This window comes from Alligator sinensis, unplaced genomic scaffold (genome assembly GCF_000455745.1).
Source record: "Alligator sinensis unplaced genomic scaffold, ASM45574v1 scaffold150_1, whole genome shotgun sequence".
NCBI lineage: Eukaryota > Metazoa > Chordata > Crocodylia > Alligatoridae > Alligator > Alligator sinensis.
The window spans coordinates 5,706,918-5,722,848 of record NW_005841840.1 but is presented as its reverse complement, the minus strand read 5'-3'; the positions used below and the strand labels follow the sequence as shown (position 1 = coordinate 5,722,848).

The following is a 15,931-nucleotide window of genomic DNA, read 5'->3' as shown; positions in this document are numbered from 1 at the left end:
GATATTATTCTTAAGCCTTGTAAATGCTATCCAAGCAGCTGATTATCTGCCTGCAACGCCTACATTTTGCTTGTGTTTTCCACATTTTAAATGACAAGTTCATCTAAACTGGCAAACAATGAAGGTTCATCAATATAAAAAGTAAGGCCACGGTTATGTGTATGCTCAGTTTTGTGCATTGGAGTATTTCTGTTAATGGAATCCCAGCTCTTTGAAAGTGAACATACAAAACTGAAAGATGTACGCTGTTCCTCAAATAAGTAACATACACAGGAGAGGACTGTAAGAAATGTAGGGAATGTCTAAAGGAGCAAGATGTAAATCAGTTTGGCATTCAAGTAGGTGCCAGAGCCTCTTTCTGCTGGTGGCAAGGTGCTTTCCAGCTCAGGAAAAACCATAAGCATGTATCAGTGACCAGAAGACCAACCATAGCCTTCTACCAACCTTAGGATTTACAGTGAGAGAGATCCAAACTTTAAGATGCTCCAAGATACGTGGTCATATATACTAAAATTGGGTCTGTACAGAGAAGATTAGTATGGACCTCGTGCAAGAAAAACAGGCAAAGTCATGATGTGTTCTATATTTTCTTTATGATGGATGCCAGGGAGGGTAATAACAGAGTGAAGGTCACTTTAGATCAGTCATTCATTTTTTTAGACACAAGGCACCCTTCAATGGACTCAATGCCAGCTCTTAGCTTTGTTTTTTAACTACAAAAAATTATAGAGCAATTCTTCTATTGAAAAGACTTTAGAAACACCACAGAATGTTTTTAACAGTAGGAATTCCTCCTTGAAGTCTCTGGATTTCTCTTGTGAATCATGTTTGCGTACCTAACAGTGCCAACATTGTGCAGCACCCAGTACCACCCTTGACAGGATCTCAAGGTACCTCAGGCTCCCATGGCACCTTGGTTGAGAATCACTGTTTTAAAGCATCCACACCTTCCACTATCAGAGACAGGATATTGGGGTAGATGGACCATAGTTCTGACCCACTGGGTGCATCTGCACATGAAATTAATGCAACTGAATAAACTCCAGCACAATTCGCGCCAGAGTTTTTTGCTCCCAGGCACCACGGTTATATGTGCACCTAGGACTGCAGCATGTTCAGCTGGGATGGAACAGCCCAGGCTGACATCAAGCCAAAGGGTCAGCCTTCCAGCCCAGTGCTGCTCTGCCCCAGCTCAGTGTGCTGAAGAGTGCTTCTGCGCAGGGCTAGTTAGCAGGCAGCCCCTGCACTGAAGCACCCACGTGCCCCAGCCAGCCCCATCAGCATCTATGCGTGCGTTACGGCTCACTAAATAGCACAGCTGCAGGACAGTACTTGTGTTTACAAGTACTAACCTCAGCAGCATTTATTAGTTTACAGTAAATGTCTCATGTAGATGCACCCACTATGACAGCAAGCCACAGAGAATCTACAGCCAGCCATAGTCTAGTAGCAGTGATTCAGCAGCAAGGCTTGAACTATACAGTCCACCCCAAAATTGCCACAACAGTAGCCAGAAGGAGAATGTTTTAAGTGTGAAATAGAAACAAAAAATAGGCAGAGCACCCCCTGGTTAATGGGTGTGCAGAAACTGTGACGGTGCAAGTGGCAATAATAACTCATATAAGAATGTTATTTTAATAGCTGGTGTGGCCTCTGACTCAAGGCATAGAACAACCACTTACAACAAGACTTCCTCTGTGAGTATATTTTGCGATAATTGTCTGATATGGAGAGAAGCAGCTTCACTTAACTTAGGCAAAGCTCTGTGCTGCCACGGCCAGACTTCTTGCCAGTACATTTACAGCTAACTAGGTTACCTGCACACCACAGGTTACACCCTGAGCATACCTTTAGGACTAAGAATGACAGCAAATTCAAAGAAGTAAAAAGAGGCTCTGGGTTTTCCTGACTGTCCCAGGTTTTGACATCAAAACAGGCATGGAAGAGTTATCTACACACACAGCTTGAATGGCAATTAAGTCAAATTAGCCTTGATCATACTGGAAAAACATATTATATCAGATACTTCAGAAGTGGGACAATGGGCTTGTACTTCTGTAGGACCCCAGAATAACCCCAGGAGAAATCCAACTACTGTTTTTAGCTTAGGTTACAGACCAAGTGTCTGGGAGGAAGTACACAGTGAAGTGTACTCAATGGGTAAAAGATTGTCACTATCTATGGAAAAAATCTGAAAATGTCATATGTAACTAGAGACAACAGCCACCACTTTGGTCTCATACTGACTGCAAATGATGGCAGGGGTGTTTGTAAGTGGAAATAGCCTTGTATTACACATCTGTGTGGTTTTTATATACGATGATGATATACGGTATGCTGTTTGAACTCGGGGTACACTTTACAACCCCGTCAAAGTCATCATTTACCCTTAATATTTTCTTCCACAGTTATCCGTTCTATTTTGCCTTCCGCTGATTATTAAATGTCAGACAGCCGTAACTGAGCTTACATAAAAGATCTGACAAATGGAAACATTTTTTTAAATTATGACAAAGATTTTCATATACCAGGCCATTCTGCTTTGAACTATCCTGCTCATGTGAAAGAGAATACTGATCAAAAACAGGACTATTGAGTTATTTAAGTAATCTATAACAGCAGTAATCCCAGAGTGGGAAAAGTCAATTACTAATACCTCTTCAACCACAAGATCAGGGTTTGACGCAAGAGTCACTGATGAAATTTCATGTCCTGCATTATGCAGACTGTCAGATGAGAGAATCAGAATTGTGCCTTCCTACCCTAGAATCTCCAGCAAGGGCAAGGTTCATACTTCAGCTACACCCAGAGCTAGTACCTGAAAAAAAATTACATTAATACAGCTGGACACAGATTCATTTATTTCTGGGTTATTTATTACTTGTCATTGTCCTTTTACCTTAGGTAAAAAAATCAATAGCAATGATCAGAGGAGCATGTTCTAGCTATACCAGGCTTGTAATTATATGCTAAGGAAATACCTATTCTGTAGGATGTTATCACACCATTAGGCCCCACTCAAGACATGCTTTATAGGCCAGAATTTCACTTATCATCATTTTCTTAGACGTAGCTCTTTATTTCTTCTACTTAAATGTGTCCACATATTTTTGACATTGGTTTCCATTATTCCCAGCTTTCTTTGTTTCTTTCCCATCTTTTAGGTTTCAAGTTTTTCCATCGCTTGCTTACAGATAATGAGAGAAAATGCTTCTAACTCACCATCAATCCATCCTGTTTTCTAGCCAGTATATATATTCACACACCTTGTTGACATCATTTAAATCTCTCCTCCTAATGCCGCTTGACTGCTGTAGATATAAGCCAAACTCCCATTTTTTCACGGTCCCATCCCTTATCAACTGTATTGCCACTGATCTCCAACAATTTGGATCCACATGCAATTCTCCCTTTGCCTCTTTTTTTTCCTAAGCAATTAAAGCCCTATCTGGTTAAACTTTCTTCACAAACCAAAACCCCAGGCTCACTTAGGTTCTTCTCCATCAGCTCAGTCTCAAGGAGCGTATACTACTGTAACATGAGTGTAATGTGTACAACAGCAGGTGGAACCAGGGGGCAGGCTGCAGGGCTGTGCTGACTGTTAATTTGGACTGCTACTCTCAGAAACTTCCAGGGGCTGGGGGGCAAGGGGAAAAAGGAAGAGGAAATCTGAGGCTGGAGTAAGGGGAAGAAAGAGCAGCGTGCAGGTGGGACCTAGTCAGCCAAGCACAGAGGGATGCACAGGGGAGCTGGAGCTCTCACTGGCTCTGGCAGCCAGAACTGTGGGCTGAAGAAGCTGGACTCAGACTTGGGGGCAGGTGCAGGCTGCTGCTTGAGTGCTCTAGGGCAGCGTTTCTCAACCCATAGGTCGCGACCCAAAAATGGGTTACAAGAATATATGAAAGGGTTGCGAGGAAACTTTAAAAATGGATCAACAGACTTTTAAAATGGATTCTCCTTTAAAGGAGAAAAATGTGGGAAACCGTGGCTTTTTCAGCCTGCCAGAGGGAGCTTGCCCCCTGCCACCCACGCATCCTGTCTCACACCTGCCATCCCACCCCCACTTCCTGCCCCACCCCCCCCACCCCGCACACTGGAGGGGAGAGGGTCAGGAGTGAGGGGCACAGGGTTGGGACTGGCCATCAATGTTTACAAATAGGCCCTGGTAAAAAAAAAAGATTGAGATGCACTGCTCTAGGGACAATGAAAATAATGCATGTTATTCATGTTCAACTTTTACTGCTGCTGGTATCTCATAGTGCACAGCTTATGATGCTATAGTAACTTCTACAAAAGGGCATTTGATACCACTGTGCATACACCGAAGAGAAGACCATGTTTGTTTTTCCATCTATAGCCATTGTGCTGATGCTTAGCAACTTATTCTAATGCAAGGTGCTTTTGAAGGAAATTAAGCAACTATGGTATTGCTAGTGCCCCTTTGTAGTACCTCACTTGGTAACAACCTGATCTAAAAATCAGTGGAAAATCTCCCACTGATTTGAATGTGTTTTGGTTGAGACAATGCAAAGTGGAGGAAACCACTACAGGGGTAGACCCCACCAAGTAGAGAGCCTTCCTTGCCCATGTTCTTCAGTATTGGGGACAAGCAGCCAGAATGGTCAGACCTTAAAAGAATCTTTACTTCCAAGATCCCCTTCAAATGGTGCACACCTCATCCATGTGCGGGCCGCCTCCCGATCCCGTCCATGTCACCATGTGCGAGCCGGGAGCGATATGCGGACCCGTCTTTGCTCACGCGGGCTGTGGCCAGCAGCCCAGGCATGGGGGGTCAGAGGAAACCGTGCGGTGGCAAGGCACGCACGGGCTAGAATTAGTCACAGACGCGTAGTGGTTGATTCAAAGATTATTTACTTACACCCAAGATGGTCGCGGTGTAGGCTGGACAGTTTCCCAGGTTCAGCTCTGCTTAAATCCTCGTTGGAGGACTACGACAAACTCGGTTCTTGGGCCCCGGAGTTGTTAAGGCTCCGCGGGTTCGGCAATTCTTTCCCAACGGAGTTGTCGAAGCTCCGTGGGTTTGGTTCTTGAGTATATAGGATAGGGATACGTCTAGGATTGTGCTCGGTGACGGGGAGAGGCCAGAGGCTGTTTAGACCTCTGTTGCCTTCTTAAGAAATGCGTTGGGTTCGTAAGGATCCACAGTGCTTAGAGATCTTCACGCTATCCCTCTCGGACTCCAATTGCTTTCTCTCCAACTTGGGCAGAAACCACCCAAGCTCTTTATACAGCTAGCAAGCCAATTGCTAGCCGCCACGCGTGCATAATTTAACACAAGCCAATAATGGGGCTCGAATTAAAATGCAAATGGCAGGAACTCCTTTGCACCGTGCATCTCTGAGATGCAAAAGAAATGCACCATGCAAAGAAAGCTATAAATTGGCGGGAAAATTCTCCGTTGCACCAGAGTTCTCCTTTACAGCAGAAAACTCCACCGTGCAAAGCAGCTGTAATTTGGCAGGAAAATAATTTAGCAGTGCCGAAGCGCACACAAAACAAAAACTCACAACTTTGGGTTGTGACAATCCATACCCACAGATCTGTCCCTATCCCCTAATATTTGCATTGCCCATATATAGGCCATATAGGACAATGTAAAATCTAGGACACTGCACCCCCCCCCTCCACTTCAGTAGGCAGAAGCAGGGACAGGGCACCACTGGTATTACTATTCAGCTAGGGAGTCAATGGCCCATTAATGACCCATTGCTTTCTTCACAAGTGTTAACAATCCTCTTTTTAATGATCATTCGCTAACCTTGATTAGCAGTTAGCTTAGGCAATTTTGCTGTCTGCTAGGGCTTCCTATTTCACAGCTCCTGCTGCTCCACCTCCACACCCTGCGCCTGAGATACTAATTTTAAGTTTCATCAGCCAGCCAGGACCAGCTTTCAAAATCCGGGACTATCCTGGCCAATCTAGGATATATGGTCACCCTATCCATATGAGGCTGCAGGTACGCATACACATATTTAGCATGCTGCAAAACAAAATCTGATCCTAAAAAGCTAAATTTATGTCTGACATAAATGGGCCACAAAAAGGAAAATCTGCTAACATATGTTGTTGGTTTTTTTACCCCAAGAAACTGCTGTTCAGGTTCAACAATTCAACCTATGAATGGAAACTATTCCAAAAATGAATGGATAGCTTTACGAAAGTAAATCCAAACATCAATGGAAGTCATGATTTGTTTTCACTATCAAGGCCCAAACACTATTTCTCATGCCATTTTTCAGTTTTCCTGGCTCTCCCCAGTATGTCAGACAGCATTAGGTCTGACACAAAGCTGTCAAGAGAATACTGACCATATGGTCTTAACAAAGAACACATCAAAACAATTTCAATTTTAAGAGCAGTGAATGTTATTAATTTTTTGAGTGATTCATACTTCTGATATGAAATGTTCTACTTGTCAAAGTACAACTACACACAGAGAGAAAAGCAAAGATTAACTCATTGTAGGAAGAGGGGATTTAATAAATATATTGGAAAAGTAGGAATATTTATATTATAGTGTTAGACATACAAATGCACACATATATATAGGGCTATCCTCTGATCCCACTACTCCAACTAGTCCATACATTTCTTATTTCGCGAGTATACTACCACTTGACTGAAAAATAATGTACTACTCGTATGTAAGAGCACTGGATTCTGGCCCACCCATGTATACTGCTACATACATAGACATATAAAAATACACTAAAACATCATGGTGTTTAAAAATACAGTAAAAGCTGTGTTATTCCAGTTAGTAAAATGCCAGTTACTCCATTAACTGGAATTTCCAATATCCCCCAATACAAAGCCTCACTTTAGCAACTCGAATCTTTGCTGAGTCTATCTGGCATGTGCATCATGCCCTTCGAGTTGATATCTGCATAGGCAGAGGGAGAAAAAAAAATTGATTGGGCGGGGGGGCACTGAGCATGTGCATGCGTGCCCCTCAGGCAGGAAAGTCTGTGGGGGAAGGAGAAAGGGATCTGTGCAGGACAAGGCAGGCTGCCACTGCAAGCTAGGGCCGGGGCAGCGCTGGGCTCTTCCCGGAGGGGGTGACCACACTGCGCTCCTGTTTCAGATAACCGCCACCCCTCTTACTCCGCTCCTGCCAGATAACAAAGCTTTTACTGTACTACCTTTCTGAAATTAGAAAACAAAAAAATTAACATTGTCTATAAAATCAAAATTGAGCGTTCTTGTGTGTACACATTATGGTAATCTTTAATTAAATGATCAAATACACTGTTTTTTTCCAACAGAACTTCTGCCTTCTCATTGTACAGCTGTTCAATATATTATTTTCTCCTCACTCAGTTTGTGATCAAGCTGTTCTTTACTGCAAGTTATTCAAGCCCTGATCTGGATACAGAATCATTATTTGCTTCATTGGCTTTTCTATAGTACTGATAACTATGGCTAAGTACAGGCATCCAAGAAGCCTGAAGTGGAAGTACTCTAACTTTCGAGCTTTACTCTAAGGCTACAGACAGAAATTCAAAAAGCCTGAGCCTGAATTGATTCAATCTTTGCAGGTTAGTCTAACCTGCCTAGGCTGAATCAATTTGTAACTGTTCAGACAGCCCCTCTAGACTGAAAAAAATGCAGGTACATGCCTTCAGTAGCTCAGGCTAGAAGCCAGGGGATGCTAGAGCAGCCCCACCTTCCCTTCCACAATGCTGAGCTGATGGGGAGCATGGCCAGGCCCCAGCAGGATTCTCTGATTAGGCAGGGGTCCCCCCACCCTCACTGGTCAGCGAGGGGGCCAGCAGGGATTTCGTTACACAGCAGGTAGCATTTATCACCCCATCTGCAAAGCAAAAGGATCTCTCATTAGCTCAAGCTCTTCTTAAACAACTTGTTCCAAAGAAGGAATGGAGGACATTAACAGCTACTTGTTGATTATCTCCAAAGAGCCCTAAGCAGCACTGTCCTGCTTCCTTCTCTCCCACAGCACAGACCATAGCCAGCATGTCATCTGCTAGCTAATGCTGAGAGGTGTCTATGTAAGGCAGAAGGGAGCAGGGAATCCCTGCTTCAGCAGGGAGTGGTGGGGAGGGGGAGGGGGGAACAGGAGAAAGCCAGGCAGATGCTCTGTACCTGCAGTTTCTGTCGGAGTTGCAACCAGGGAGCAGAGGGGAGGAGCCAGCCCTGCTGGGCTGGAGCAGACAGCAGAGCCCTGCTCAGAGTTGCAAAGCAACTTGGATGCTGGAGGATTCCAATTTAACTTAAACCAGGAAGGGGTCTGGGACAGACATTACATAAACCAGTTTCAGCTTAATCAGTTAAGTGTGCTACTACATTCAACCAGGTTTATCTCAAACCAGTTTCAGCCATTTTCAAACCAGTTTATATGCACTGAACATCTGTTCTGTTACAGGTTTAAACCAGTTTCTGATCACTTAAACCAGCTTATGTGTAATGTCTGTCCCTAGCCTAAGCACCTACAGTTTGGTCAGGAGGAAGCAGAATACACATTAGCCCTTGTGGGGCAGAGAGGGAGTCTCAGGACCTACCTGCATTGTCTGAGCCCAGCAAGAAGGGGCGGGGCTCATGCATACCTCCCAGCATGCCCTGCAGGCTCCCCAGGCTACCAAAGACTCCTGAGCAGAGCTGAACAGCTGAACCACCCCAATTTGCTGCCAGGGGCATCACAGTCACCTACCTGGACCTGATGCAGCAGCCACAAGCCATCAGATAGCCATTTTGCTCATGCCCAACCACTGTGCCCTGAGCCTGCTAAGTGTGTGCATGTCTGTACATGTCCTGGACACCTGTGTGTGTGTGTGTCCCTGGCACCTAGGTTTTCTATGTGTGTGTGTGCATGTCCCACACACAACCCTGGTGCTCTGCAGGTGTCTGGGTGACCATAGGTGACGTGTTGGGGGAGCACAGGGGGGTAATGACTCTGGTGCCTCACTTTCATTCCAGGCCAGTAGTGAGGGTCCTGGGGGTGGTGTTTCTTGAGAGGCACAAGGTCAGTAAGGAGTATCAATAAATCAAGATCATAAGTCTTCCATGTGGACAATTGTTGAGCCAAGAGCATGCTGAATATTAGAGTAGGTAACTACAGCCTTTTCCATGACCATACCCCAACTTACCAAGGAGTCACATTAGGCCATTCCTTCACCTATAAACATCACATTCAGAAGGTCAGCAGTAAAGTCTCTTCACAGGTAGTAGCTGCCTTAGGATGTTTAGCTAGCATGACATGGGGTGCCAGCTTCAAAGTGCTCAGAATCACCGCACTTGCAATGGTACACACCGCAGCAGTTTATTGCGCTCCCATTTGGTCTAGAAGTTGTTGGCCTAAAAAGTGTGACACTTTACTTAACAGTGCACAGATACTCATAACAGGCTGCACAACTTGTACACACATAGATGTATTCCCTGCACTCTCGGGCAGTAGACTAAATGACATAAGAAGACAGATCCCAACCGCTCCCCTGCTGCCAGGTTTCTGGGCCCATGGAGAACCGGCAGGCCAAGTATTATGGCCTTGTGTGTTGCTTTGTAGATGTTGAAAGCACCTCAGCTGCTACTATGCACTCAGCACTTCTGCAAATCAGAGCCCCCATGGTCTTAAAGCAAGCATCCAGAAAATAAAGAATAAACAATTAGTTAACTATCCATCACAAGTGTGGTTTAAGTGACTTGATCAAATAGGAACTCTGTGGCAGAGCCTGAGGGAAAATCAAATTCCCTTGAATGAAACTGAGTATCCATCAACACAAGGCTATACAATCTTTTCCTGCAACCCTCTGCCTCCCTCATTTTGCACTTTCCAATACCTTCCATGAATGAAACAAGCAACCCTCAGAAAACTGCCTTCTTTATTACTACCCAGCCCACCAAGAAGGTCACACACAGCGGAGGAGGAAGGGGTCCTGTGAGAATAAAGAGTATACAACAGTCAGAGGCAGATTAAGATTGGGCAGGAAGTGAATTGGGGGCCCCCTTGTGAGGCCCCCCCCCATGGGAGATGGCTGTCAGCAGGGAGAGGAGCCCCTTCCTCTATTCCTCTCCTTGTGCTGGCACTACGGAGGTGTGCAACCCAGTTCTCACTCACTCACTGGCGAGTTACAATGCATAATATAAAGTAAATAAGCTGATTTGCATATGTATTTGCATATGTTATGGTGTCTGGTATGCAAATAAGCATTCTTGTTTGCTTTATATTGCTTATTGTAGCCAGCCAGTGAGTAAATGAGAGCTGGGTCAAAATTGAAGAATAATCATCACATACCTGGCAACACTGAACCTAGGCATCCAGGGGCCCCGGGCCGGGGTCCTGCTGCCTTGTACATTAATCCACCTATAATGACAGTGGTGATCAACCTACGATCCACAAGTCAATTCAGGTCCCCAAAGTGACTGGATCCTACGTGTGGGCACAGGGGACCAGCAGCAAGCCAGTCAGCCTAGAGTAGGGTTACCGTATTTCCAATTTCAAAAAAGAAATTGGCACTGGTGAGGGAGGAGGGGTATATGATTGTGGGGGGGCAGTGATATGCACTCTGCCCCCCCAGCTCTGCCAGTGCCCCTCACTCTTGACCTGCTGCCCCTTTCCCACCCCCCAGCCCTGCTGGCTGGTGCTCCTCACTCCCAACCCACAACTCCCTGCTCCCCCTGGTACCCCTTACTTCTCACTTGCAGCCTCCTGTCCCCCCAACCCTGCCGGTGCCCCACACTCCTGATCTGCAGCCCCCTGCTTCCTCCCAGCCTTGCCAGTACCCCTCACTCCGGACCTGCAGCCCCTGCCTCCCAGCACTGCCAGTGACCTGCAGCTGCAGGGGCCCGCATGGAAAGCACATGATCTCCTGACAGCCAATCAGCATCCCCACTGTCCCCAACCTGAAGCAAAAGTAAAAACCCAAACATTTGCTTGCATTTTAAAAAACCCAGCTGAACAAAGAACAAGGGGCCAAAAAAAGGACGTCTGGGAAAACCCAAGCGTATGGTAACCCTAGCCTAAAGCATCCCCTTTCCTGCCCTGCACCATGCTGCTGACCCCTCTGCAGCCCTCCCTGCTATCTAGCACTCTACTAGTCTATGACAAGCAATGGTTACTCTCTCCCTCCCTCCCTCCCTTTTGCTTCCTCTTCCACTGTGGCAAGCACTAAAGATAAGCTCTCTTCCCTGGTCTTCCTTTATCCCACCCCTTCCCTTCCCTCCTGCTGACATTGGCAGCCACCCCCTACCCCTCTTCCAACTTCCCCCACCCCTACTGGAGGAGTGGTGGCCCATGGCCATCCAGGTGGCAAGCACCTAGCCCACTTCTCTAAAAGGTTGAACACCACTGGTATACAATAATATAATTAAAGACCAACACATCATCAGGGATCCTAGTTTTCTCCGATTAAAAAATCGCCAATTTTCTGATTAAAAAAGTAACCCCAGATCCACATTTTTCCATGATTAAAATGAAACACCATTATACATAGATCTATATATTAGTGGTATTTCATTTTAATTGTGCAAAAATGTGGATTTTGGGTTACTTTTTTTAATCAGAAAATTGGCGATTTTTTAATTGGAGAAAACCACTATGCCTGCTCATTATCCATATGTTCAAAAAGCATAGGCAAGCTTAATTCTCACATCTTCTAATATTTAAGTGCTTGACTCTGCCATATGAATAATGTGCTTTTAATAGTGGGGGCGGAGGAGAATTTCCTGGGCTTTTTTTAATAACTATAAAGAAACAAAGATTCCATCGTATAGCGTCATACTTATACTCATATAGGTCATCAGTAAAGTTAAACCTTTAGATCCATGACACAGATTTCTGCCACTTGAACTAACAGAGTAATTGATAACAGTTGTAGGCTATCCTCCATATGGAACTGTGCGACAGAGGATAGACCACATTGCCAGAGGGTTTCACAGACATTTGCCAATGGCAGAGAAACTGTAAAACTCTGGAATCTTGGGGCATTTATACACATGCATTTTTGTGCCCAGACACACTGGAGATCTGGCACGCAAGCTGATGCGCACAGCACTGAGTCGCTTGCAGTTGTATAAGTGGCAATATTCACATCAGTACAAAGAAAATGGCGGCAGCGCACTTTTGAATTAAAATACCTTCTATGTGTTTTAGTTCAAAAGTGCACTGCTGCCATTTTCTAAGCGCTGATGCACATTTTGCTTCTTATACAATTGCAAGCAACACAGCGCCAGGTGCTTTTCAAACTCTTCTACGCCCTGCCTCCAAGTATGCTTGCCCTTCCCAGTCCAATCCTCCATGGTCCTCTTGGAAACAAAGATTTATGGGACAGTTTCATCTAGTGGCAGTGGAAGCCTGGAAGTTTATCTGTGTATTTCCTCCTGTGTTTCCCCAGGCGGCTGCACCGCTTCACCATCAAGTGGAACTGTCCTGCACCCGTCCGCTTCCAGGAGGAGTGGGCAGGGCTGGATCACGACTGGCTGCAGCAAGAGCAGGTGCTCCTGCCTGCATTAGATTAATCTAATCTGGCTCCACATGAGGCATGTGGGACTGTCTCACCTGGCACAGTGGCAGCGCCCTGGTTGAAAACTACTGCTCTAGTTGTTCCATCATATTTTGGGAGGGGTCTTGGATTATTTAGCTTCCTAGGAATTGCGTCATCTTGATGTAGTGGAGAGTAACAGAAGTACACACAGGTCTCTTAGAGCTATGCTAGTAGTATTCTAGTTTTTTGCCAGTTAAGTTGCCTAAACCATACAGGTTGAAGGATATGGGTTTGACTTATGACAAATCCACTGGACCTGCAGGTTAGCAGCTGAGTATAAGATTATCCTATTTAAAGCAGCTCTCAACTAAGGCACAGAAAAGTGTATTGTACAAATGATGAGACTAAAAGAGTGTTATGTCAGAATTGAGGTTGTAAAAACACAGAACTAATTTGAAAAAAAGTTATGAGAGGGAGTAGAACAAAACTCCAAGAAGTTATCTCTAGGAAGTAGTGAAGTAATGACCTCCTGCAACAGGCCAATGTGGTTTTAGATGGTCATTACCATCACTCTTGTTTAATTAATTAATTAATTAATTAATTAAGTGTTACCACAAGGGCTCTGGGGAAAAAAAGGATCCATTCTCATTAATTTCCCTTTAATTCATTTTTCCAGGCATATCTATATTACATACCTCAGTGCTGGTTAAAGTTTTAGCCAACTGTGTTACTAGGTGAAGTTATCCTTTTTAATACAGCTTTCCCCCCACATTATGAGTGAGTACCTGGAGTTTAGGGTTAGTTCTCATCTATCAATCAAATACACACACACACACACACACACACACACACACACACAGAGAGAGAGAGAGAGAGAGAGAGAGAGAGAGAGAGAGACTCATAATTTAATAAAATAAATAATCTTTCTAAATTTACTGTGTTAGCTGTATTTTTCCTACCTCTTTTAAGTCCTTTCCTACCTACTTCTTCTCCATCATTACAAAATACAAACTTCTGGGCTTCATTTCCTCCCTACACACTAACTTTCTTATCTCACAGCATTGCAATCTGTCTTCTTTGCTCTATGAGTATTGGCCGCCTTAATCATCTACCAGTCCACTTCTTTCACAAGTAACTTAGCAGTCATCCAAACTAATCCTTGTGTATAGAACACCATCTCTGATTGATCCGCACAACCGCTCTCCCACGTTGCTTCTGAACAGTTTTGCAGACTCACCTTTATCGTGATTTCTCTGCTAACTGCAGTCTGATAATGACTCGGCTGGTGGCCTGGTATTGATTTATTTTTACTACACCTCTTCATCACTTTGGCACCAAAAACAAACAAATACACAAACAAAATAGAACTAGAAAGCCTCCAACTGGACATTTCACAAATGTATGTGACCTCGTGTTTCTGCTACTCTCACCTTTAACTCTAGTGTTATCTTTCCCTTTCCCCCACTCCTGCTGTATTTTATGTCCATTTGTCACATCTTGTCCCTAGTTAGATCGGAAGCTCTTTGGGGCAGGAACTTTTTCTTACAGGATGTTTACACGGTGCCTTAAAAATGGGTCTCTATTCTTAGGCCCCTGAACAGCAGTTTAATGTAAGTAATAAATTGCCTTGTAATCAGAATTAAAAATCTCAAATCTATTGTTGAGCCAGTCTGAGCTCATCTCATGTTCCCTCCATCTCCCCTTTCCAAGCTGACAAAGAACATGTAAAAATACCTACTTAGGGCACAGCTCAGGAAGTCTGGTTTCCAAGTTATGTAATACAACAAAAACATTTTTGAAGGGGTTCAATGGGTTGCCAAAATAAATGCCAATAGAATTTGACAGGGATTAAAGCAATAGGGGATTATATAAATTAATCTATAAAATTGCATAATAGTTCATTTTATCACTTAATAGATAACTTGTAGCCCTGCTAGAAAATTCTGTAGGCTGGTTCAAGGATTTGATGGAGGGGTGATTTTTCTTTACAATTTTCTATACCAGGCTGCTACAGAGTAAATCATACAGAAAACAATTTTGGAAATCCAATTCAGACTTTCTTGACTATGACTTTTGAGTCAATGAGCAATCTATAATATAACAATCTTTCTTCTGTTGTCACTAGTTTATTCTGAGAATAAGAGGATTGTGGCTCAGGGAGTTGGGGTTGGGGGGGGGGTGTTATCCTGAGCTTGATGAAAATTCACCGTTCTTTTCCTTGTGGAAAAATCCTTCATTTTACTTTGGGCTATGATGAGATTCTTATGCTTTTTTTATTCATCCTACTGAATGTAACAGAAAATTATATCCTAATTTATAATCCCATAGCATGGCTAAAAGCCCAGCCAACCAACCTATAGATTCTAAAGATTTCTATGTATTCTATATGCTGTGAAAATATTCCTACACAAGTCCAGTTCTTTTATCCATATTACATTTCACAGGACTTTCCATAAAGGTCTTGCCTATGAACACATAAATCCCAATCTCGCTAAAGGTGACAAGAAAGTCTCCTATTTTCTGAGTCTGCCAAAACAACTCTTATAAGAGGGCTGCTGTAAAGAAACATACACTACGCACATCTCTGGGGGCTGCATAGACTTCTACATGAGCATGTCCCTCACCAGTGCCTGCCAGCCCAGGCAATGAGACTAGGATTTGAATTCTACCATCAACTGGTACAGCATTTTTTGGCTCCAGTTCTGACAGAGATATTCAGTATGCCTTCAGCACATATATCTGCATGCACATATATGAATATACTGTAAAGCAAATCTGTTCTCTGTGTCTCTTCATCAGCTTTGACTAGAGCAGCTAACTGTTTGGAAAGGTGTGCAAGGCTGTGTGTAAATACACATAAGGGGGATATAAAAATACATAATTTACTTTGCAGTTTATTAAAGGAAATGTTTTTATACAATTAATCATGGTCCGCAAGGCTGCTTTATACCCCACCATTCCTCCCCACCCCCAGCTTTTCCACATGAGGCCTTAGCTGTACTACAATTTTGCAAAGCCTTGCATTGTTCTCCCTGACACCGGATCAGCGAACACAAAAAAGCAACTGCCAGCTCAAAAGCAATCCGGTGATAGAGCCTGGTGCTATCTAATCAAGGGCAAAAGGTCACTTCCGAACAACTGGGCAATAAAAGATTATTTCCAGCCGGAGAACAGAAAGGCCCAGTGGTAGATGGTTGAAGGGGGAGGCTGGAAGGAGGGCAAAAGGGCTCCCGTCTGTGGGAGGAAGTGCATTGAATAAAGCCAGCAGACGGGAACCATCTGGCTCTGTGCGTGGTCTGTTCTTAAGAAGAGAGAGAAAGCCCCCTCGGAGGGGCCAGTGACTCTGTGCAATGATTCAAACTTTTTTGTAATTTAAAAGCAGCTTTCCCAGGCACCAAGAAATTGAAAAAGAGAACTTTCCCAACAGAGGGGCATGTCTTATCGAACACCGACTACAAGACACATCCTTCATT

At 44.1% G+C, this 15,931-nt stretch overlaps 1 non-coding gene across 1 annotated transcript; it reads left to right on the top strand.

Moving 5' to 3' along the window:
• The first annotated feature begins 480 nt into the window (after positions 1 to 480).
• Positions 481 to 590, top strand: LOC112550404. Its single transcript, XR_003094221.1, has one exon. It is a non-coding gene; the product is annotated as a U6 spliceosomal RNA (small nuclear RNA).
• The last annotated feature ends 15,341 nt before the right edge of the window (positions 591 to 15,931 follow it).